A 25,844-nucleotide genomic window follows, 5' to 3' on the forward strand; every position below is an offset into this window, starting at 1 on the left:
CGTTTAGTTCGTTTAGTTCTACCACTGCCAATCACACCAAGATGTCTTTCAACCAGTCACAACCTACTTGTAGAGTCGATATGCCTATACACATGCAGAGAATAAACACCACTGCTCGAGATTAGTTTTCATTCACAACTAGACTATTAAGGATCTTATAAACTTCAATTTATAAACTGGTGTGATGCCTCATGCAGCAGACAACTTTAAACATAAATCCAAAAACCTTTACAAATGAATTCAGAAACCTAAAACATGTACATAAAACAAACCACATAAACATCACAATAGCTCTGCATCAATGTGCACATTTGACAAAGCTTCCAAAGTTCACACAACATTACAATGTGATGCAATATAATATAGGTTTGAATTTTCAATTCATGCTCAAGAGAAATCACAGCTGATATATTGTTTTCTGCAAAACAAACAATTTCATTTCAAATTTGACCTTGCAAGACAACACACTCCAAGTCAGACAACTCATCATGCAAAGCCCTATAAAAATTCACCTAGCAACAACATCTATAGGTATTCCAACAGTAATCTAAACAATACAAGGATTCTACAGCTTTCCTCCACCAAAACGTTTTACTAATTGCATTAAATATGAATTTCTAATTAGCATGCTCCCTCAAAAATCTATCTCAACACTATCATTTAAATCATTAGCGGATTCGTGTGCAGGATTGGGGTTGTCTCAATTTTCATAATACCGAATAAATCTTTTTAAGACTAATACCTAGTGCCAATTAATAAAAATATTAACATAACAAGATTCCAGGTCAATCTTTATGGGCCTATTCGACATTAAGATCATTATAGAAGGCAAAACAAATGTTAGTCATATCATGAAATAGCTCAAATCAAAACAGTCAAAGACATAATCTGCGAAAGGGCTAACATAAAGCGAATCTCTGAAGCAAACCAATAGCCAGAACTAAAATATAGCTTAATAGGAAGATTAGGCTAGAGCTTTTCAACCAGTCTACTGATGGAGGCTAACTCAAATAACACACTAGCACAAAGTCCTCACAATAAGAAAGAGAGGAAAAGTCTAAGTATAAGGTGAGAAAGCATACAAGCATGGAGTCTGCTCCCGATTGTCTACTGATGGAGGCTAACTCAAATAACAAACTAGCACAAAGTCCTCACAATAAGAAAGAGAGGAAAAGTCTAAGTATAAGGTGAGAAAGCATACAAGCATGGAGTCTGCTCCCGATTGTCTACTGATGGAGGCTAACTCAAGTAACAAACTAGCACAAAGTCCTCACAATAAGAAAGAGAGGAAGTCTAAGTATAAGGTGAGAAAGCATACAAGCATGGAGTCTGCTCCCTATTAAATTTTCTGCAATTCTGGGACATTTCTGCAAAACATAATCTGCATAATTCTGCCTCAGGAGATTTTTTTAGCAGGAAGGTGCTCCTTCTGGCAAAAAAACAGTCCTGCATACATCGCAGGCACACTTGCGCCATGGTGCAAGGGGGCCTGTATTGGCATTAGGCGGCCTTTTGTGCACCTGCGCTGGAAAAAGGCAAGAATGTGCCATATTGTGGTAAATGTGGTGCAATCCTGCCCTTTCTCTGTAACTCAGTGCAGCAAGGGGACTTGCTGCACTATGATACCTTTAGATAAATATGGCCCAGATATGAATAAAAAACAAAAGGAGATGACTGCATTTCAAAGCAAACAAATAAAATAAGATGTTTAAGCAATGAATGGCCTAAGGGAGTTGTTATTTCTTAGAAAATAATGTTTATTTATGTGTGTTTAAGTTGGCATAATTAATCCACAAAACTATATGTTCTGGTTCTCTGTCTGTTTGCACTGACAGCTGAACAAATGTGGCTTTAAAGAGTTGCACAAATACATTTTCTACGTGCATCCTTCTTTAAGTTTTCCTTGCTGTTTTACCTTTTCATAAAATTGTTGAAATAGGCTCATTTCATGGATTCAATATTCGTACTGATTGAAATGAAATGAAATCCAGTATTTGTAAAGCACATATTTACTCGAGGGTGTCAAGGCGTTGGGGGCCGTCAGGAAGATTAAGCGAGCCATTGCCTAGAGTCACATGGTGCTGGGCTAACCTGCCGCCTGTGCCGGAAATCGAACCGTGAACCCTGGGGTCCAGAGTCAGGTGCCCTGGCCGCTGCGTCGCACCTCTTCCCTAAATCTATGCTTCATCCATGTGCCTCAGAGGAAGTCTGCAAGAGATGTTCTCTTTATGTTGCAAGAATCAAGGATGGTGCTGCCTGCATTGTCTTTCATTTTAAATGGCTTATTGTTCAAGCAGGCACTGGAATGTCCCTTGCATATAACTGAGATCATTGTTTATTAATTATTTAGGTGGTTCCTAAAGTAGCCTGCTGTATGTGAAACCATTTCTGCTATGTTGATTAGTTTATGTCAGCTCTATGATGCCACCTCACGGTATCTCAAGAGTATGATTTCCTACCAAACCTAACATGTTGGGCCTTTCCTGTTATGTGTGCCACACTTTTCTTACCTTTTAACCTAAGCATTGGGCTATTTATTTGTACTTATCTTTTTTCTGGAGGTCGAATTCATGTTAAATAACTTACAAATCTTTCTAATTTGTTACTTTTCTTCCTGTCCTTCCCATCCATCCTGGTACAGCTTTGGTACTCCATTTCCTTCCTTTTAACAACACAAAGGTACTTCCACGGTAGTGGAATGTGGAGTAGTATGATAACTCCACAATAGTTTCCTTATTACTTCCTTCAAAGCCAACCCATTTTGCAAAAACAATTGTATATTTTCACTAAAGACCCGAATAAACCTTTCAACTAGGCCATTCTCACGTGGGTATCCCACTGCCAAACTCACAGGCCTAACCCCAAAGTGCATCAAATACACTTCAAATTCATCTGATATAAACTGGGGACCATTATCTGTTAACATGTTCTCTGGGTAACCTTCTCTTCTCCATACCTCTTCACAAAATTACATTACTGTACGAGATTGTACTTCATTCACCAAACTCACCTTGGGCCACTTAGCGTAATAATCTACCATCACTATGGCAAATTTCTTCCCACAATCATCAAACTCAAATGGCCGACAAATATCCATTGCAACTTTTTGCCATGGTTTGTACAGAAAAGACATGGGCAACGCAGGTGCTTCTTTTACCACATGCATTTTATAATTAAAAGCAAAACTCACACAGTTCCTTACAGATCTTTCAACCTTTCAGTCTACCCTCAGCCACCAAAAATCCTCTCTCGTTTTTCCCTTCATCCGGGCATTCCTCCATGACTCTCATTAAAAATGCCCACAATCTTTTAATCAATCAATCAATCAATCAGGGAGTATTATGCGCAATACTCACCCATGAGGGTCTCAAGGTGCTAGGGGGAAGGGGAGCCGCTCCGGTCAGTGGAAGAGCCAGGTTTTGAGGGTCTTCCTGAAGATGTGCTGGGTGGGGGCACGTCTGATGTCGATCAGGAGCTCGTTCCAGGTCTTGGCCGCGACATAGGAGAAAGTTCTTCCACCTGTTTGTGCTCTTCAGATGCGCATGGGTTCGGCAAGGGCGAGGTCAGCTGATCAGAGGTTCCTCTTGGGTACGTGGAAGCAGAATCTATCATTGAGATATTGGGCTCTGGTATTGTGGAGGCATTTGTAGGCGTGGGTGAGTATCTTGAATGTTGCTCTCTTCTCAACGGGGAGCCAGTGGAGGTTCTGCAGCTGTTGGGTGATGCAGAGGAGTGATGGCCAGTGATGCAGAGGACGAGTCTGGCTGCGGTGTTCTGTATGTTCTGGAGTTTGCAGAGCAGTGACTTGTTGATTCCGGCGTAAAGGGCGTTTCCATGGTCCAGTCTGCTGGTTATGAGTGCATGGCCGACTGTCTTCCTTGATTCGGGGGGATCCATTTGAAGGTATTTCTGAGGATGCAGAGGGTGTTGAAGTGACTGAAGGCGACGGCGTTGACTTATCGGGTCATGGAGAGGGACGAGTTGAGTACGATGCCGAGGTTTCTGGCGTGGTCTGTGGGGGTGGGAGGGCTCCCGAGGGCAGTGGGCCACCAAGTGTTTTCCCATGCAGAGGAGGAGGGTCTGAGGATGAGGACTTCTGTCTTCCCTGAGTTGTGCTTCAGGCAGCTGCTGCTCATCCATCTTTCTCTTAACTTAGTTAGTACAAACAACTTTTCTCCTTTTTCTACAATTGCATCTTGACATTATAATTCTGACCATTCATTTTTATACTACGTCAAACCATTCACACAATCCTTTAATTTTGACTACTTCACATTTTTATGATCATCTGCAATCTCCCCATCTTTTGCTACCCAAACCCTCCGGGGCTGATTCACAGAACTAACTTAAGACAAAATCCTAAATTTACTACTTTTGGTATTCACAGAAGTTAGGATTTTGTCTTAAGTTTGTCTTAAGACAAACTTAAGACAGACTTAAGACAGTCTTAAGACAGTCTTAAAACAGACTTAAGACAGTCTTAAAACAGACTTAAGACAGACTTAAGACAGACTTAAGACAAACTTAAGACAAAATCCTAACTTAAGTCTGTCTTAAGTCTGTCTTAAGTCTGTCTTAAATCTGTCTTAAGTCTGTCTTAAGTCTCAATCAATCAATCAATCAAGCATTTGTATAGCGCGCTACTCACCCGGAGGGTCTCAAGTCTGTCTTAAGTTTGTCTTAAGTCTGTCTTAAAACTGTCTTAAGTCTGTCTTAAGACTGTCTTAAGGCTGTCTTAAGTTTGTTTTAAAACAAACTTAAGACAAAATCCTAACTTCTGTGAATACCAAAAGTAGTAAGTTTAGGATTTTGTCTTAAGTTAGTTCTGTGAATCGGGCCCTCCATTCTTTTTCAGAAATATCTTTGACCTTCATGTCTATTACATCTGCCACCATCCATTCTTCCTCTTCTTTTTTATCTCCTTCTTCTATAGGCAATCTTGACAGACAACCAGCATTCACATTAGACAACCCCAGAACATATTTTATTGTAAACGTATACTCTTGCAATAAATACATCCACTTCATATTACTAGGGGAAGCTTGTCCCACTCCTCTGTGGTAAACATATCTACCAATGACTTGTAATCAGTTTGTAATCCAAACTCTCTTCCCCACACAAAATGTTGAAAATGCTAAACCCCCATCAGCAAGCAAAAGCTTTTTTTCGAGCATTGAATAACTCACTTCTGTCATGTTTTAGTGTCCTTTAGACAAATGAGACAAATGCCACAACACTCTGTTTTTTCCATTGCACACTTGCTTTAACCCTTCACCTAATGACTGCATGCTTGCATTTGTGGAGGCTATGGTGTGATCTTATAAATTGGACAGTTTACAATACTTTTCTAAATTTATTTAAATGCTTGCTGGCACACACTTGACCACATGTAATATGGATGTTTCTTTATAAGTACTCGAAGTAACTGTGCTAAATCTGCGAAAACCTTGACAAATTTAGCACAGTATTACTATAAACCTAAAAAAGATCTCAATTGATCCTCATTGACTGGACATCGCACCTTTTCTATAGCTTCCATCAACCTAAACTTTGGTTTTATTCCATTATGAGATATGGAATATCTAAAAAGATTTCAACACGTAAGCACACAAATTTACACTTTTTTCCAATATACAACACCTTTCCTAATAACTCATCATGCATTATCTTATTCTCTAATCACACTAAGAGGTCCTCTTGGAAAACTCTTACTTTCTCAACTTCACCTAACCATTGTGCATCACTTTTCAAAATATTGCAGAAGCAGACACTAGGCCAAATGGCATGCTCTTTGTTTCCTCGAACCAAGTAAACATTTTTGTACCAGCTATATCCAACATGAAATCTCTCTTCGTTTGAAACACATCATTTGGAACCATCCTATTATGGGTCATTTACTTCCTCCATACTAAGCCAACTCCACATTATACCCCAACAATTTCTTTCCATCCTTTTTCTACCACATTTCTTAATCTATTAACGTATATGGTGAACATGAATCTGCCCTCATTATGACACCATTCACAGTTACCATACATTTAGGAGGACAATATTGTTTACGCTCTGGCATATTTACACTACATTCACATGCTTCTTGTACTTGTACCATTTAGGGATCAATTCCGATCCGGGTCGGACAGTTTTCCGAGAGCTGTTCGTAGCCTTACCTTGCGGCCAACCCGTACCTGGAGCCGGTCCATCCTGGTGATGAAGTATGATGCGCATAACTGCCAAAAACCCGACTGACACGTAGGCTGTGATTTAAGCTTCATTCTCCGTCCGGACAGTACCTCCTAACCGCGAACCGATTCGCCCAGAAGCAGTATCCGTAGCAGTTTCCATCCGGACAAGTACGATGCGTACTCCCTACACGTATGGCACGTCACAGCATCCAGAAAAGAAGCATATCAGCTACGATTCGCGCCACAACTCAATCCACGGCTACGAGATGGACCAGCTTGCAACGGGTACGAGACGGAGCAACAAGCAGCGTGTACGAGACGAACACATCATGAATCCCATCGCACAGGTCATACCAGTACTCTACATCTATGACCGGATCAGGAACAGACGCGGACGGCGCAGATGGTAAGTCAGACACCCACCACACAAACAAACGACACGTACCCGCAAAATGGCAAACACACACAGGGGATTCATATCCTGGCCACTAACAACAGGCCACCATAGGGGTTGTATGGCCAGCACCACTACCACCCCCACCCATAGGGCTCATGTTGACCATCACTCCTGCCACCCCACTCATAGGGCTTATGTTGCCCAGCACTCCTGCCATCCCCACCCATAGGGGACCTGTTGCCCATCACTCCTGCCACCCCCACTCATAGGGCTTATGTTGCCCAGCACTCCTGCCACCCCCACCCATAGGGGACCTGTTGCCCATCACTACTGCCACCCCCACCCATAGGGGACCTGTCGTCCAGCACTCCTGCCACCCCCACTCATAGGATGTGTGATGCGCCACACATCCATCATACACCAACATTATGTAAGTCAGCAAAATACATCCCCCAACATCATGACAACAGTGTGTAGTCTGTGACAAATGCCCACAACAGTGATCATGACTCCGAACATACAATGTAACTACCATCACATGTGTGGCCAAAAACTGAGTGTGGCCTACACAAGGCAAGCATCACTCACTAGCACTGTGGCAATGTAAAAATAACACCCCCTGACTGCGTAGAACAAAAGTTAAGTGTGTGCTTCCAAACTACAGTAGATGTTGAGCATTGTGGTGATGGGGTACAAAACCCCCCTCATCACAGTGACCAAAAGGTAAGTGTCATCATGGACAAAGCTGCAAATGCCAAACAGCATGTATGATTTCTGGTCCCAACACATGAAACACTATTTGGGCAAAGTAGTGGTTGTGTCCCATACCCACAGAGATGTGGTGAGGCTAACAGTGCTGTGATAACCTAACATACTCTCGGCCATGTGCACACAAGCACCACCCATGGGGGCTGACAATGCATACAGTGTACAATGATACAAAAGCAGAAGTGACCATCACAAAGCATACACACCTCCCGAAAATAGACACACTAATCAAAACAACCTGCGTAGACTGTAGGTGTCAGGTCACAAACTCCCATTCCATGCTAGCAATGGCACCTAACAACCAGGATGAATGTGCAGAAGGATGTGATGTGACTCACAGGGACAGCAGGGAAAATCACAAAAACAACATCCAGACAATGGCCCACAACAGCAATACCAATGCACTGGTGCAGATGCACAAACACAAACAGGCAACCTCACACTGCACATCTGACACAACATGTGTGTGTGTGTGTCTCAGTATCCCCAGGCAACTACACAACACATGAGGGGGGATGAACCACAGTGACACAGATGTGGACACAGTGCCATACAAAAAAAAAACATCAATGGACCCTCTTAGTGGGCAATCAGGCATTGTGAGATGAGAGGGAGCACAACAGACACATGTGACATAAGCAGGAATGAACACCAACTAACACAGCAAGAGACTGACACACAACAGCACTACCCCCAGGGACCAGACATTGGGGTGACACAAGCATGCATGACACCTCCACTGTGCTAAGTCAACAAAAAGAGGGGGGACCAGGAGCCTGTTCAGGTCCAATGTCCGTGCTCCACAAAGTACCGTTAAATCATTAAGGACATTGTTCCGAGTTGGAGGTGGAAAATCTCCCTTGCTCAACGGGGGGAATAGAGAGATTGAGAGTAGAATAGAAAACAAGAGAAGAATGAAAAAGAGAAAGGCAGAGGTTCTATCCCCGGTATCAAGGATCCAGCCCAGAAGGGGAGTGCCAAGTCTTGCCTCTTAGTTGCCCTCACACTCCCCGAAGGATGTCATGCTTCATCATCGGGCTTTTGCTCCTCGTCGGGCCGGCACTGCAATGCCCGACGGTCCCCCGAAGGGTCACTTTCGCGGAGATCTTTTAAAGAGAAAAGCCGTTAGGTGAGTGCGGGTGGGTGGGGCGGATCCAGATAAATGGTAGTGGAGTGCGTGCAGGAGTGAGTGAATAAAAATACCTAGGGGTATCCAAAGGAAATATTTTAATGGTGCCCCTGGTAGATTAAAAAAACAGAAGATTGGTGAGTTACTGTAGGGCTCAATGTGCCCGTGTAACTAATAAAAGGTCGACATGCTTCACGCTTGGTTAGTCTGCAAGATCAGTGGCGTTTCTTCATGACCTAGCTGATGTGGTAGTTGTGCACGATAAAAGTGGGGTTCCGGAGTAAAGTTGGTAACCTGCCTTTTTGCAGGCAGCCGCTGGCAGAGGGTAGGTGCTTAATGAGCCGGCACCCGACACAACCCAAATAGGGTGCGGGCAGCCAACGGACAAGCCTTGGGAAATCTCTCCCATACACGTGAGAGTATCTTTTAGCCTTGGGAAGATCTACAAAGTCGAGATACGCACCACACATTAGGCAATTTAGCCCTGTGGTCACACCCAAGTTCCCTCACACTTACGTGGGTTACCAACTTTACTCCAGGACCCCACTTTTTTGGTATTTTTATTCACTCACTCCTGCACGCACTCCACTACCATTTATCTGGATCCGCCCCACACACCCGCACTCACCTAACAGCTTTTCTCTTTAAAAGATCTCCGTGAAAGTGACCCTTCGGGGGACCTGTCGGGCATTGCAACGCTGGCCTGACGAGGAGCAAAAGCCTGATGATGAAGCATGACATACTTCGGGGTGTGTGAGGGCAACTAAGAGGCAAGACTTGGCACTCCCCATCGGAACTGGATCCTTGATACCAGGGATAGAACCACTGCCTCTCTCTTTTTCATTCTTCTCTTGTGTTCTATTCTACTCTCAATCTCTGTATTCCCCCCGTTGAGCAGATGAGATTTTCCACCTCCACTGTGCTGACAAAGGTAGATGTCGAAACTGTGAAACCCAGACATGTGTCCTGTGCCACAAACGTACATCACACCTACACAAACACAAATCACTCAGCATGGCCCGTCATCCATGGACAAATGGGAGCTAGGGGCCCATACATGCAAACATTTACATCAGTCCACCCTCCACACCACACACCCTGAACTGCACCAATGTGAATCTGTGAAGCCCACATGGACAGGTGACATTGCACATGCACCCATGACAAACACAGTAATGTTGGGAGGAACTAAGGTGCACAGACTGAACATACAAGGACAGCTTACAACCCTGGTGAATGACAGACATACTGCACAGTATGCGGTACATGGCCATGACGTCAAAGCTCACGTAACCTGCGGACTACCTGCCACAGTCCCAGGACCAATCCAGAAGCCAAGGAGAACCACAAGGCACACATGCTGACACCTGCAAACATTGCAGCCCTTAACCGGACAAGTGGGAGCAGTCACACACACATACACATGTCTCAATCACTGAAAGGTACAACCTAGGGACAACTACATGATATTGCGAACAAACAAGTGCCTTGGGGACCCCTGACTGTGTCCCATCTGCGTCTGACAACATCATCACCACTCAGAACTGACAAATCCCAATGATGAAACACCAATTAACCATACTGTGTCATGCACCCACACATCTGGTAGCCCAGGACAAAGATGTGGAATGAACACAGTACAACTCAGCAAGCATCAAGAACAGGAACATATCAAGGGAACACTGCTTGTGTATGAAAAGTGATGTGGACACACACACACATGCTCACACAACACACACCATGGGCCCAGGCAATGTCACGGAACGGAACAACACACTTACTTGAGGGGACTCAACTCCTGTGGAAGCTCAGCTGTGCCAAACATAGTCCTAGCAGGTCTCAGTCATTTCAGCAGAACACTTGGTCAGTCAGCCATCAGTTACCACACAATGAAGGCTCTGGTCACAACAGCCTGGGTACGGGAGTGTCCCTTCAGTCATCTGCACATACTCAACACATATGTCCAGCAAGTTGCACAGAGGACCCAGTTGCTCCTATACCAATGATGCCCACACCTGCAGATCCAGTGGAGATGCGCCCACAGTCAGGGAAATAGACAAATTGGACAATGGGAAGCACATCATATGTGCATGTGGGCAAGCCACAGATGTGAACATGCAAATGAAATGTTAACAGAGATGTTCACAAATTGTTAATCATGACACACCCAGTTAGCTGCAAAGGATGACATGGATACCGACCAGAATAGGATAAATATCTCATGGACCACATGGAGTACCTCACATCAACACCTCAGTGTTCAACATTTGAAATCCAGCATTAGAACTGCAAGGTCATGGTAAACATCATCAACATAATGTACAGCTAAATCAAATTCACAAGGATAAAGAAAAAAGCTTTATTCAGCAGATGAAAAATTAAACATCCGTTCAAAACAAAGGCCAATGGCCGGTCCATTATCAAATGACAAGAAGTGAACTTGAGTGACAACTGTCACACATTGCTTGCCTGCACTGCTAAGGACAGGGGACATCCCCCCGGAGGGGCATACATGGGGGCAGGCCAGGCACCGCAGGGACAGGATCATGGCTCAGCAGAAGGAGGCAGTGAAGTGGTGGTAGATGCAGGAGAGTCACTGGCAACTGCAGTGGAGCTGACTGAAGTAGTGGGTGCAGTCACAACTGTGGGGCACAAGTCAGATGGGGTGGGTGCCGGCACAACTGGAGTGGATTGGGTCCCCAATGCAGTGCCCAAATCAGACGGGGTGGTCGTGGACTCCACTGCAGTGCCTAACTCAATGGCAGCAGAATGGGGTTCAGGTGAGGTCGGCAGGACAGAGGGGGGACATGGTCCACACATCAGTGGCACTAACCGTCTGACCAGGGGTGGAAGACCAAGTGGTAGGGGGGGTGGGCCTCAGCATTTTGGGGATGGTGTATCTGTGGGTGGGGGAACCTGGGGCAGGGTGTGGCGGGGGAACCTCTGGAGTGGTGGCCTGGGGCATGGAGGATTGTGACTTCACCGTGGAGCTGCGGAGCAGGGGTGGGGTCTTGCAATTCCGTCTCCAGGGGGACTTGTGGGTGCGGCCTCAGTCTGACTGCACCTGGGGGAGGGTGTCCAGGTGTGAGGGGTACTCCCCTCTGTGTGTGGGGACTTCCTCTTCCCCTTGTAAGATGGATCTCCTGGGTCGGTGGGGAAGAGGCAAAAGTCACAGAGGAAGAGCTTCTGTGGAGATGGGGTTGCAGGTGAGGCAAGGGAAGGATGCTGGGAGGGAGAGGTATCGGAGGACTGTGGAGTGGTTGTAGATGACTGTGTGTGTGTCTGCAAACCATCCCCTGTGAGGGTGGTATCAGTCCCCTGTGCTTGCTTGTGTGCACGTCTAGACCTTGGTTTGGGTGTTTGTGTGCTGCCCGTGTCTGTGGCTTTGTGAGAATGTGCAGATGTGTGTGTGCTTGGGACAGGTAGGGTGCTAGTAATCATGGGTGGTGCAGGGGTAGGAGGGGTACGGGACTGTTGGAGGAGGGACACTGCTGCCGTCAGGGAGGAGGCCACAGACTGATTGGTCCTCTGTAGGGCAAACATGCCCGATGAAATGCCCTCCATGAATGACACCAGTTGCGTCAACAGACTGGTGTGTGCATGGAGGACACTCAGCATCGATGTCTGTCCTCCATGGATCTGTCTAAGTAAGTCCACAGACTCCTCACTCAGGGCAGCAGGGGACACAGGGGCAGGGGGTGCGGTGCCTGGCACAAAGGAGACATGCTCCCGGACACGGGAGCCTCCACGGACCTCTGGGATGGGAACCGATGGGAGGGTGGTGATGGTGGTGGTGGGGGCGGTGGGGGGGACAGCCACACTAGCTGGGTTTTGGTGGCACTGACACCCGCCTCCACAAGGGAGTCATCCTCCGAGCTGCTGTGGCCCTCAGCTGGGGTGGATGGTGCTGAGGACTCCTCGGTGTGGCTCCACTCACCCTCTGTGCCACTGGGTCCCCCCGACTCCTCACATTCTGTCCCAGTCAGGCTCTGTGGCTCCTCCTGGTCCGTGGAGCTGTCCCCTCCTGTGGCCGTGGATGTATCTGGATAGGAATAGGAAAAAAGAGAACAACATCAGTCACCTGCACTGAGTGCACACACCACAGTGAGTACATCACATCATAGGGTAAGCCTTGGCATCATCAGCTGAACACAGCTCAAAGTGCTCACTCTGTTTAGAATAATACAATTGTCATTCTCACCATCAACCATGGCACTCATATCCCTCCTCGACTTGCACCCATATGTCTGTTGCATGTTGGATGCTAATACCCCAATGTGCCGACATGCACCACCCACACATTTTTTGAACATGCAAGTGAACATGTAGGGGTATGTCACTATACACACAGCACATCTCTTGCCACTGACTTAGTACAGGTGTCCGGATGAAGGGATGGGCAGAGACTCATTTCACATGCTTGTGATGCATGCCAGCAACACACACTATGATGTTCACATGTCCTGATAGTCAATGCCACAATGGGGTGCATGGAGCACACTTGAACACAATGCAGGATCACTCATAGCAAGTTAAATGCCATGGCACTAGCATGCCTGGAAAGTCAGTCAACACTGTCTCCTGTCACAGGGGCAGGGCATCCAGACAACAACAGTATGCACTGTGTCACAATCATAGCTCAGGGGTAAAGCAAACTCTGCAGCTGACAAGTGCACTTGCCAATCCCCTGCAAACAACATATCCCGGACCCAGAAGACCCCACATCATACAAATCAGACATGAGTCTCTGCGAACACAACTCCCTGTACATTAGCACATCACAGTCTGCTGTGCATGTAACCCAGCTGCCTGAAGTGCACAGTTGCATACACCATTGTGCACTGTCAAATGATCACACACCTATATATCACACAGGTCTTGTCTCTCATAGTCACATTGCAGATGTCCTGCTGACCCTCAAACTTATGAACACCTTAAGGCGCATGTCACTAAGCACAACCTGTAAATTGATACAGAGGACAGGGATTACAGAGTGTTTCTAAATGGCCTTGAGTAGGCATGACTGCCCAGGTCTATGTGAAACAGTGTTTGGCCCTGGACAGTAGTCAGGTGGCTAAGCAAGTGTGACACTCTTTATATACATACACCTGAGGCACACAAATTGGAGTCCCCTGCTGCATGGGTTTGTTTGAAATACCCCAACCACATGTGGCGAGTCAGACCAGCCATTGGAACACATATCAAGGGCATAAACAGATCACATGTCAGATTTCAGGCATTGGGTAAACAATTGACCCACCCATGAAACACACAACAGAGTCACAGAAACAGATGCTGTCCGGAAGCTGAAGCGTAGCTGACTGCAGGGACACAGTGCCCTAGTGACACAAGCAACAGAAAGTAGGGGCCACACCTGTGGATCAGATGAGGATGGGTGCATCACACAATTGAGGGACATGAGTATTGGACTACAAGACCTACATAAAGTGGAAGTGTGACCAGCCCAAAATACTGCAATTAGCATGTCAGACATAGTACACAGATTTGGCATGGACTTACCCCCTCCTTGCTGCTGTCTGGCCTTCAGCTGCCTATCCAGGTCTGGGAAGACCACGGCCAGTATCCGGAGCATGTGGGGGGTCAGGGTCCGGTGTCCGCCCCTCCTGCGAGGAGGCGACAGCTTCAGCTGGACCCTTGCGATCCTCCGGGTCCGGCCCCGAAGGTCCTGCCACCTCTTCTGGCAGTTGCGGATCCAGCGCTTGTAGACCCCCACCGAACGAACTGCCCGGGCGATGGTCAGCCATATCTCCTGCTTCTGGTGGGCATCAACCTGTGAGTATGACAAAGTTACAAGTCCATTAACACACATGCCCCATACTTGTGCTACACACATTTGGATATGCATGTCATCATCACAAAGGGAAATGAGTGACACAGGTAGTGCACCCATGGAAAAGGACAAATGACCTGCATGTCTGACATATGAACAATGCCTGAGAAGTTTAAGCTTGCACAAATGCACTTTAGCTGCAGAACACCTGTTCATTACATGTACCTACACACTTTGGGGGATGAAAGTACTCAGTGAGTATGCTTGCCACTGGTGTACCCATTGCTAGTACTGCTAGTCAGACAACATGCATAATTAGGAAGGCAGTGGACCTGCTCCCCTGGTTTCCCATACAGCTTGCTGTACTGTGGAAGGAGCCCGTCCAGCAGGGCCTGGTTCTCCTCCTCAATGAAGATTGGGGCCCTCTCTAGAGTACGTGCCATAGCAGTAGCCAGAAGATGCAGAGACAGCAGCAGGGGTAGCAGGGTTGTGATCCGGTAGCATGTAGTGCAGGCAAGTGAGCTCCCTGGGGGACAGCCAACCTTACATCTGTGCTGCAGAGGCCGACTCTGTGCCATGTGTCCCCAGTGATAGGTCCAACACGGTTGCATTCTATGAATCTGGCCAATCCATGGAAATGTACGACTCGTACACGTCTTCCGCATCGTTCAAATCTTCACCTTCATAAAACCCTAGGAATTGCAACATTGTTGTAGGCATCCAACTGAATTTCCAGCGCACAACTCGTACAAGTTTTGAATCTGCATCCGTCTCCATGACAGTCCAGAGCCAATGGGTGCGCCCAGCTCGGTCAACTGACTGTACAACGCGTAATTTGAAAATACACATGCACCCGTCTCCATAAGATTCAATGGCCAAGGCATACGCCTGTCTCGGACCATGCCTGCCCGACGCGCATGCATGATAGTCACCCACGTCGGACCTCATTGCAGTCAATGGCAAAGCGTATGCACGGCTCGGTCATGAACCGTGCAATGCGTACGCATTGTCACCCGCGTCGGAGCTCATTGGTGTGACTATTTGACAGCTTCAACACACAATTACTTGCCAGGGACACATGTGCAAACCTACCACACTACAGCATTGGCCACACAGTGTCCCATGGCATGTAAGGCTGCATTCCCTGTGTGTTGGGGGGGCAGCATTTGGTTTGTTGTGTGGCACTTTTGTTCAGCCACTCTCAGGCTGTGCAAGTGTTCATGGAGTCAGAATCCTTTGAGTGTTGTGCACATTACCACTGTGATGTGCAACTGTACTGTTATGGGCATGAGTCATGGACACAGTTGCAGGTTGGATATGTTTAGGACATCACATACACCCTGAGTCCTGGGGGTGATGACATGTACGTCACAGGGAGACCTGTAGCCGCAATTCTGATGTACACCCACAGTCTATGTGCATGTTGTGTCTCAGATGTGGCTGATCAAATGTGCCCAATGGAAGACAGTCTCCACAGCCATGTTGTATGTGCAGCAACCTTGATGTTGTGTGTGTGTCTAAGAGGCGTACATGTAGGGCCTGCTGAGATAAAAGTGGCCACTACCTGTGGGACTCATGCTTGCCTTGTGGCGTGTACGTGATACGCCATGTCATGCCAGTGTTGATGTGGCAATACAGGGACCCTGGGTATCGGCATTGCAAAGATCTGTGATGCCGGGGAGACATCAGGCCTCACTTTTCACTGTGGTGTGTGTTTGTAACGTCACAGCAGTACATAGGTAGGTTGACACAGCCCAATGATTGGCCATTGCACTACATGGGACTTATGTGGACATGTGGACTTGAGATGTGAGGTGATGTCCATGTAGGTGACATATGTGTCCATGCCCAACAGCACACACCTCAGTACATTGTGTATTCTCATGATGTATCATGTGATATTTTGCTTGGTCATGGCCACATGGGTGTATGAACCGCCAATCTTCCTTTGTGCATCTCTGTTCTGCAGGGCACCAGCTGTCCATCGACCGTTCCCAGACCTTGAAACCATGCAGAAACACGACTGAATCCGACGGTACCGCTTCACCAGGCCACTTATTGAGGAGTTGGCAAAGCAGTTGGCGTCACATCTGCTACCTGGACGGACATACCCTACAGCACTCAACCCAGAGGTGAAGGTGATGGCAGCCCTGCACTTCTTTGCTACTGGTACCTTCCAGTACACTGTGGCTACGCCTGGTGGTATGTCACAAACTATGAGCCCGATTCACAGAACTAACTTAAGACAAAATCCTAAACGTACTACTTTTGGTATTTACAGAAGTTAGGATTTTGTCTTAAGTTTGTCTTAAGACAGTCTTAAGACAGACTTAAGACAGTCTTAAGACAGACTTAAGACAGTCTTAAGACAGACTTAAGACAGTCTTAAGACAGTCTTAAGACAGACTTAAGACAAACTTAAGACAAACTTAAGACAGACTTAAGACAGACTTAAATTAGGATTTTGTCTTAAGTCTGTCTTAAGTCTGTCTTAAGTCTGTCTTAAGTTTGTCTTAAGTCTGTCCTAACTTCTGTGAATATCAAAAGTAGTAAATTTAGGATTTTGTCTAGTTCTGTGAATCGGCCCCAAGGTTTAGTTGTGTGCTGTTGCATTTCCTTGACCTGTACATCAAGTTCCCTAGCCCAGCTCAACTCCCTGAAATAAAGGATGCCTTTTATACATTGGGGAGGATGCCGAACGTCATCGGATCTATTGATGGGACACATGTGGTCCTGATACCACCACAGGCACATGAGCAGGCATACCGGAACAGGAAACATTTCCACTCCATCAATGCTCTGGTGGTATGTCTTGCAGACATGTGTATCACACATTTATGTGCACGTTTCCCCGGTCCTGCGCACAATGCCTACATCATGAGGAGTAGTCGCATTGCAATGCTGATGTCACAGATGCCAGACCAGCGTGCCTGGCTTGTCGGTGACCCTGTGACACCAGCCGAGATGCTCTACAATGAGGCACATGGTCGGAGCAGGGGGGTGATTGAGCGGACATTTGGCCTCCTGAAAAGCCGCTTCCGCTGCCTGGACAAGACCGGAGGGACCCTCCCATAAGACCCTGCAAAGGTGTGCAAAATTATCCTTGTATGCTGCATGCTACACAAGATGGCAGTGCGGAAGAAGGTGCCTCTCATACAGGATGACGATGACCGACCTCCGCCACCTGTGGAGGATCCTGGCCTGGGCCACGATGCCAGTGATGATGAAGATGAGGGTGACGTCTGCACACAGCTCATCAACAACTTCTTCACCTGAATGTGAGTTTACAGGGTTGTTATGTTAATGTATGGTGTTAGCCTGAAATGTGTTGTGGCTGCTCTGTTGCTGTCTGAGTGTGTCTGTGTGCCACTTGACTGGATGCGTACAGTGATGTGTCCATTTAGGTGGTCTGTACTCCACAATAGTGTAGTTCTGCTAACTTGTTTCTGTGTAAGTTTCTTGTGGCATGTTTTGTGCATGTGTATTGCATTTCTCTCCTGTTCTGCTGTGCTTTTGACTGTGTCTTGTGTCTGTCCTTCCCAGGGTACTTTGCCTGTTGTTTGGTCAACACTGACCCCCAACACCCAGAATCCAACACCAGTGTGGGAGTAGTCAATTGCCATCATGTGATGTGCCCCACACCCCTGGACTTCAATTCTCAGACACTCTGTGGCCGTGTGTCCACCATAACGTACAATTGCCTTGCAACTATTTTAGAATAAACATGTTGCTGATGTGTAATGAACCTGTGCTATGCTTTGTTAGGTGCGTTGTCTGTCTTCCCACATCTGAGTGACATTTGCTCACCTCAAATGTGGACTTGTTATCACTGACTGTGGATAGGTGTTGTGTCTGTGCATACCAATGTGTTTCAGGTCAACATCATTTTGTGGGATGAGTAACATGGCCATTGTGAGTATGTGTTGTGGTGCCATAGTGGTGTGTCTCCCTCACATGTGTCACATCACCATGACTCACCTAACGGTGATCACATTGTTGTAGTATTTGGCATGCACTGTGTTGTTTAGCAGATCAACATCTCCATGACACATGACAAGTTGGAATCACAACAGAGGCAAGTATGGTGTACTGGTGAGTTTATTTTCGAACGTGTGAGAGGAAAGTGCACAGGATGGTGGGTGCTGTACATTCCGTTTTGAATCCAAAGTTCACAGTAGAGTTGGAAGTGTTGGTAGATGAAATGTCCAGACTAAAGTCCACAGTCATCTGCTACATTGGACCAACATGAACCCTCCATGTCATGTGGGCGAGTTGTGTCCGATCGGACAAGGTGAACGGGTTGCGCACAAAGAACATTGTTCAGAACAGGTTTAGAGGCCCTGGGGGATGCGCAGGGACATCTGTGTCTCACATGTCCTTCTTCGGACGACCCCTCTTCTTCTTTGGGGGGGGATCCTCAGGTGTAGGCCTCTGCGGTGCAGGGGACTCTCCGCCAGAGTCCTCCTCCCTCCCTGTGGCACTGGCAGATGGTGTGGCAACAGATGTTATGGCCACACAGGGAGGTGTGGACATGTTTGCGGCGATCTGGCAGAGGCATTGGAGTATGTCCCGATGCACCGCAGTGAGTGCATCCCACTTTGCCTCCATGCGGGCATGGTGGGCAGCCTGCTCCTGTTGTATGTCCTTGAGGATCCCCACTACCTGGCCAAATCCTCCAGTGCTATCCTGGTACGCATCTATGATGAGTACCAGTTGGAGGTCATCATGCAGTCCAGACCCCTCTGCAAGGCGTGACCTCTGCCTTCCACCCCTCCCAGCCCCACTATCCACACTGGCAGGACCAGCGTTGGGACGCACAGGTGACACTAGGACCCCTTGGGTGGTGTTGCTGGTGGTGTTGCTGCAGCTTCCGGGGGGGTCCTGTGTCCCTGTGCTGTAAGTGTTCTGTGGCCTTGGTCTGTCCATGTTGGCAGGGGTGCCCTGTCTGCTTCCAGATGCTGGAGGCGTGGGTACAGGGGGTGCAGATGTTGGTGCTGCTGGTGCTGCATGATGACTCACACCAGAGGTGCCAGGTTGTTCATTGTCATCCGAAGAGGACAAAGACAGAGTCAAACCAGAGAGCAGAGTGTCCACCAGAGTCTGGGACTGGGAATCCTCTTCATTTGGTTCTGTGTCCCCAGCACCACCTGTGTTTGGAAGAAGCACACAATGTAAGTTATGTTTCTACAGGCATCAATGGTTCACAAACATGACATTTTCTACTGTACGAACGGACACCTGCCTGTACACTGCTTTGTTCTGGGTTGTCACGGACAGAGATTGATATTGTTGTTGCACATTGCCCAGCCAAAATGAAACATTTCAATGTGCATGTCGAAGTGTGTGCATGCCCAGCTACTTAAATTGATTTGTCAGTACATGACCATTACTACTCAAGGGCCATCACGTTGCTGACACAGGTGTGTCATCCCTGTACACATGTGAGATTTAACAAGGACATACGTGCTATTCCAATGAGGATATGTTGTACTATTGGGGCATGTGTGGTAGTAGAGTTTGCTAGTCTTTGTGTGCCACATTGGTGTATTGGTACGACCTGGTCACAGTCCGGTATGCCTGTGATCTCTTTGGAGGAAGTGTTTTTTTCCAGTGTTCCTAGTTCCCATCTCATTTTATACAAGTGATGTCACCATTGTTAATGAGTCTGGTGCTGAGTTTTGTATGTGCATATGTGATTTGACTTGTCAATGTTCTCCATGGTGACATGGATTGGGCAATGTAGCACTCTGGCTTTTCAATGCTCATGACAGTGAGGGCCGGTGGTGTGTGTGTTGCAGTTTGGCTGCTGTGAGTAGCATGTCTCCTCCAATGCTGTCCAGGTTTGACCTTTTGTCTACAGTGTCTATTTCAGTGAGTGGTGTGTTGTGTGAAGGATGCCTATGATTCAGCACGATGTAGGAGTGGAATGCAGCTCACAACAGCACCGAGTGTGAATGCGAACATGCTATGGTGTCGGCTATATTGGTGTGTCCATTCCATTCACTGTCAGATGTCCCCTGTCAATGATGTATATGTGAGTTCCTGGGTGTTTTGTGCAATGTACCATATATAGGTCTCCACATTTGTCATTTGCAACACACACCTTCCCTGCCCGGGCCAGGGGGCACCCCTGGACACTGCATCCCCAGACAATGATTTGGAACATATGGTTGCAATGGCTGTGTGTGCAACCGGGTTTTGTTTGGCCAGTGCATATGTGTGATTGTCAGCCACATCATTTCTCAGGCCCAGTGTCAGACATCTTGTCAGTCCCTTCCCACTCCCTGTGAGGTGAGCATGGTTCAGTTTGAGCTTGCTGGGCCATGTGGTGGGTGGGGATTGTCTGTGACTGCAACTCCCATCATGCTCTTGGCTACACCCCCCTTCCCAGCATGCCCATACTGCCTTCCTCTTGACTCTGCTTCCCTGTGAGGGGGTGTGACAGCAATGGCAAGATGGCTGACTGTGAAGTCCTGGTGTTTGTTGGTGCCCAGTGCCCAGCATGGCCTTGTGCTCCCCACAACAGAGCCCAGTGTCAGACGTCTTGTCAGTCCCTTCCCACTCCCTGTGAGGTGAGCATGGTTCAGTGTGAGCTTGCTGGGCCATGTGGGTGGCTGGGGATTGTCTGTGACTGCAACTCCCATCATGCTCTTGGCTACACCCCCCTTCCCAGCATGCCCATACTTCCTTCTTCTTGACTCTGCTTCCATGTGAGGGGCTGTGACAGCAATGGCAAGATGGCTGACTGTGAAGACCTGGTGTTTGTTGGTGCCCAGTTCCCAGCATGGCCTTGTGCTCCCCACAACAGAGCCCAGTGTCAGACATCTTGTCAGTCCCTTCCCACTCCCTGTGAGGCGAGCATGGTTCAGTGTTATCTTTCTGGGCCATGTGGGTGGCTGGGGATTGTCTCTGACTGCAACTCCCATCATGCTTCCCTGTGAGGGGGTGTGACAGCAATGGAGAGATGGCTGACTGTGAAATCCTGGTGTTTGTTTGGCTACAAGTCCAAAGAGACCCCCTGTGCTTCACACAGCAGCCCCAGTCCTGTGTATCTTTTGCTGATATTTCACTGAGGTGTGGGCCAATGCATTTTACCCGGTGAGTTGTGTGGAGTTTGTGTTGGGGGGGTTGTCTCCACATGCTGGTAAGTACGGTCAGAGCTGTCAGTCCTCCATCCCACCCGGCCAGACATCCCACCATGAAACGTGCTTCCATTGGAGGGGGTGCAAGTTGTCTTTCAGGATGTCAGTCAGTGGTGTCCTGCTTCTGATTTGCACACAAGCCCTACCAGGGCCGTGTGCTCCCCACAGCAGGACCCAGTGTCAGCCATCTTGTCAGTCATTTTCCACTCCCTGTGATGTGGGCATGTTTCATAGAGGTCTTGATTGGCCAATTTGGAGGGGGAGCATTATCTGTGACTACAAACCCCATCATGCTTTTGGATACACTCACTTCACCTGCATACCCACTATTCCTTCCTGTCAGTCAGCTGCACTGTGAGGTAGTGTGTTTGTGTTGGCAAAATGTCTGACATTGTTTATTTGGCTTTGTGCCACTGACTTGCTCTATTTGTTTGTAGGTTGGTACATGTCACGACACAGTTCCAAGTCACTATGAGATGGCAGGTATTGTGTTTGTCTGACTGGCATACACATCTTGGGATGATTATCTATTGGTTACTGTGGCTTTGCTAACGGTGCATGGTTTCACTGTCCCCTTGCCACACAATATTGAGTATGTTGTTTGTGTACTCACCAGGCTCTGGTATGTCTGTTAGATCATGGACGCTCTCTGGTGGTAGGATGTCCCACACCTTCTCCTCCCAGGTTCTGAAGTAGACTGGTTTGGCAGGAGGGCCACCGCCGGTGCGCTGACTCAAGGCGTGATCTTTCTCGATGAGTTTCTTGACCCTCCTGCGCACGTCATACCACCTGTTCTGGATATCGTCCTTTGTGCGCAACATTGGTGCTTGTGCGTTCACCTTGTCCACAATCCTCTCCCACATCTTGGTTTTCTGTGACATGGGGGTCCTTTGGACCAATGCACAAAACAAATGTGGCTCTACTCTGATGATTGCGTTTACCAGCACTTCTAACTCATCATCTGTGAACTTTGGATTCTTCTTTGGGGGCATGGTGATGGTTGGTGGCAGTGAGTGATGTGTGTGTGAGGGTGCAAGTGAGGGTGGGTTAGTGTTGGGTTGGCTAGCTGTATGTGTGTGGGCTTTTGGTGAGGTGCTAATGGTGTGAGAGTTGTGTGATGGGTGAATTGTGAGTGTGTCTGTGGCTGCTGTGTGATGGTGTTTGCTGCTGGCTGTGTCTCCTATTTGCAATGATAATGGTAGTGATTGATGTCCTTTAGAGAGGTGAAGTTGTGGGTATGTCTTTGTCCCAGGTTTTTTTTTGTGGATATTTTTTGGCATTGTCATTGCTTGTTTGGTCCTTTTTTTGTCTTTTTGCCTTTGGGTTTTGTAGGCATGAAGGAGACGTTCTTCTGACCGAGACGGATGCTGATGTTGGCTCTTGCGGGCTTCTCCGCCTCGTTCACGCTGACTTTGTTCTGTGTTTCATAGGCGTCGGTCTACGGAGATCTCTATTGCTTGAGGGCCCTGTTTTCTGTGTGTGTCGGTCATGCGGCTTGGGCTCCGTGCGAGTCGGTCTGGGTTTACACGCATTGCATCGTACTGCAAGGATAGGGCATTGCAGGTATGTGTCAGTCGGGTTCATTCTGGGTTCGTGTCGGTCAGTGCAACTCTCGTCGGTTTTCCAGCCGGATCACTATTTCCCTATGGCTCGGTCGTACGGCTTGTATTCCGTATGTGTTGGTTGTAATTCACACATGTTGCATCGCACTGCACGGTTCGTACGGCGCCGGTCCATGTCAGTCGGTCTCCGGTTCGGGTCCGTGTCGGTCATGCGTTTTGCGGCCGGAATCGGCCCCTTAATGTTATGATTCTTTCAATATACCACACAACACTAGTACTTCAATATCTTCTTCTGATGTACTTACACCATCTTCACATGTATTTCCTTCATCTTGTGCACACTTCACACTTTCTCTATATCAAATTTTCTTTAGGTTACACACCCTAGAACAACGCCCATTACAATTACATCTGAAACACTAAGGTCCTGATTATGAGTTTAGCAGGCCGTGGACCATGGTAACGGCGGTGGTGGTCCAACCGCCGTGAGTTCAGCGGTCCAACTGCCGTTTTACAAGTTGTGTGGATTGGCTTTGCGAACACCACTGCTGAGCAACTGACATAGAGTGCAAGCCTGTTCTTAGTCACAAACTGCACTTCTTATGTTATTACACGTAAAAAGGACCCTAAACAGTAGAAAATGACACTAGTTCAGAACTGAATTAAGGCCAGTACCACCCATATCACACTACTGGTACACCACTTGTATAGAAAATAATGGCGAGAGGGACGGAAAGTAAGACCTCATTTAAAATAGTTAAATATATACATTAATATTATTTGAGTTAAAAAAAATTAAACAAAAAAATATTCTTTTTAATTACAAAGTATTTTAACACCCTTCTGTAAATTTATAATTTAATGTAACATGAATTCTATATTAACACATAAATAAATTGATTTTATCAATTCCATACATCACTTTTAATAAATATTATTACTTAGGTGCCTTATTACGATGGCGGTTTGATGGCAGTTTATACAACCGCTTGACATGTTCTTGGCAGTTCCACCCACCTAATTAAAATGCAGCCGCTGTGCAGGGGGTTGGAAAAATGCCTTTTATCATTGTGGCTTCTACTGCAGTCCGGAAAAAGACCTCAGCACAAGCCGCAATGGAAGGCATTTTGCAAACATCCATGCACCGTGTGCCAGGTACCATGTGGTGCCTGGCACACACTGCATTGATGCTTGCGGAGGCGCCACTGGCCCATAGCAGAGGCCTTAACAAATTACAGATTAAGGGTCATATTACGAGATTTTTCTTCATATAAGGTTTATTGTATTAATCGAAGAAGACAATAAATGGTACGAAACCTCACAAATAGTATAATTGTCTGAAAATAACAGAAAAAACTTAAAAAATTATAAAATAAAAAATTATGACACAAGAGAGATCAGTTTCTGTGCACGTAGGCTCATGGGATAGAATTCCAGGTAGGAGTGCAATATTTAAATCACTTTGTTAATAATTAGTGCATCTAATCTAAATATTTCCTCAAAAAAGATGTTGTTTCCTAAATACAATTTCTAAAATCCACTAACATCCTGAGATAAATACTTGTACTCCTAATTTAAGGGCAGTTTACATGAATCTTAATACATGCATAATCGGCATAATGTTAGCATTTACATAATTGCAAGAGTGGTCCTTTTAAGTCCCAACCAATCACAACACTGTTGACCAGAACACTTTCAGCCTCTTCCTTGGATCTTGTTTGACCGGCTGACTTTTCCTACCAGCTCCAATGCAGGGCAAATGCGCAAAAAATGTGGAAAAGAGCATATCATTTCATCAGGGTTTGTGCAAACAAATTGAATATATCTAGAGACAATTCAGGATATATAAATAGGTAATACAACCCTATAAATAAAGCAACATAAGTCTGAGCTATAAAAAAAAAAAAAAAAATAATAATTTTTTTCCAGCATTGGTATTGCCATATCTTCCCTGATTCAATCACAGTGCCTGATGACTTCCACAATCGGTCTTGTTTTTTCCTTGGTCAGCATGGGGCGTAAATACTTTTTCTTAAATTACATCAGTTTAGGATATAAAATCGTATTGTTGAGGCTTTGTAGGCCTAATCTAAAAATGTTATCAACATTATTGCTGCACTGTCTTCCCTGACTCTAAAACAATACCTGACAGCTTCCACAGTTGATCTTATAATTTCTTTGTTAAACATGGAGCATAAATATTTTTTCCTGAAATACAACTATATAGGACAAATATGTATGCTGTGCAGAAGGGATTCATTTGCAAGCCCACAGAGACGACAGGCAGTTTCACTTTTAAAAGCTGGGTTCCATTTCCCTTCAAACTCACTAATAAAACAATCTAAGCCTCAAAAATGTACTTTGAACATATCCAGGGAAAATTGACCCTAAATATTCTTCACTCTGCACAGAGCAGGTATTGGGACTAGGTCCATGTGCTTGTATTTTGTGGCCTGTGGCAACTCAGAGTCCCACCTGGCCTCTTGCTCTGGGTGACGCCTTAGATATGAAATATAGATATCCAGTAAAGAGCGCTAATAGTTTGAGAGTATTTTGAGTATTACAAAAGTTTTTTGATGTTACATTTGTGCATAAGTGAAAAGTGCTCTTTTTCTGAGTTTTAATGCTATTTACCTAAATTGCATGGATAGTATATAGATGAGCATAAGCAGTGCAAGCAAGCTATAGTGAATCATACATGCCAGTCCAAACCTACTAGTCACATAACTGTGGCACAGAAATAAGGAAAATGTTCAAAAACAATGAGAAAACTAAACTAATTAAACTAACACATAACATGATCTATGACATAATAATGCTATCAAAATGAAGTGTTGGGGTCATCACTGGTGAGGAGTGTTGCAATGTGGCTC

At 46.5% G+C, this 25,844-nt stretch overlaps 1 protein-coding gene across 1 annotated transcript in view; it reads right to left on the reverse strand.

The window, feature by feature from the left end:
* Positions 1–25,844, reverse strand: part of LOC146813683 (solute carrier family 22 member 7-like) — a 468,541-nt gene that overhangs the window by 39,869 nt on the left and 402,828 nt on the right. The window lies entirely within an intron of this gene.

This window comes from Triturus cristatus, chromosome 6 (genome assembly GCF_964204655.1).
Source record: "Triturus cristatus chromosome 6, aTriCri1.1, whole genome shotgun sequence".
NCBI lineage: Eukaryota > Metazoa > Chordata > Amphibia > Caudata > Salamandridae > Triturus > Triturus cristatus.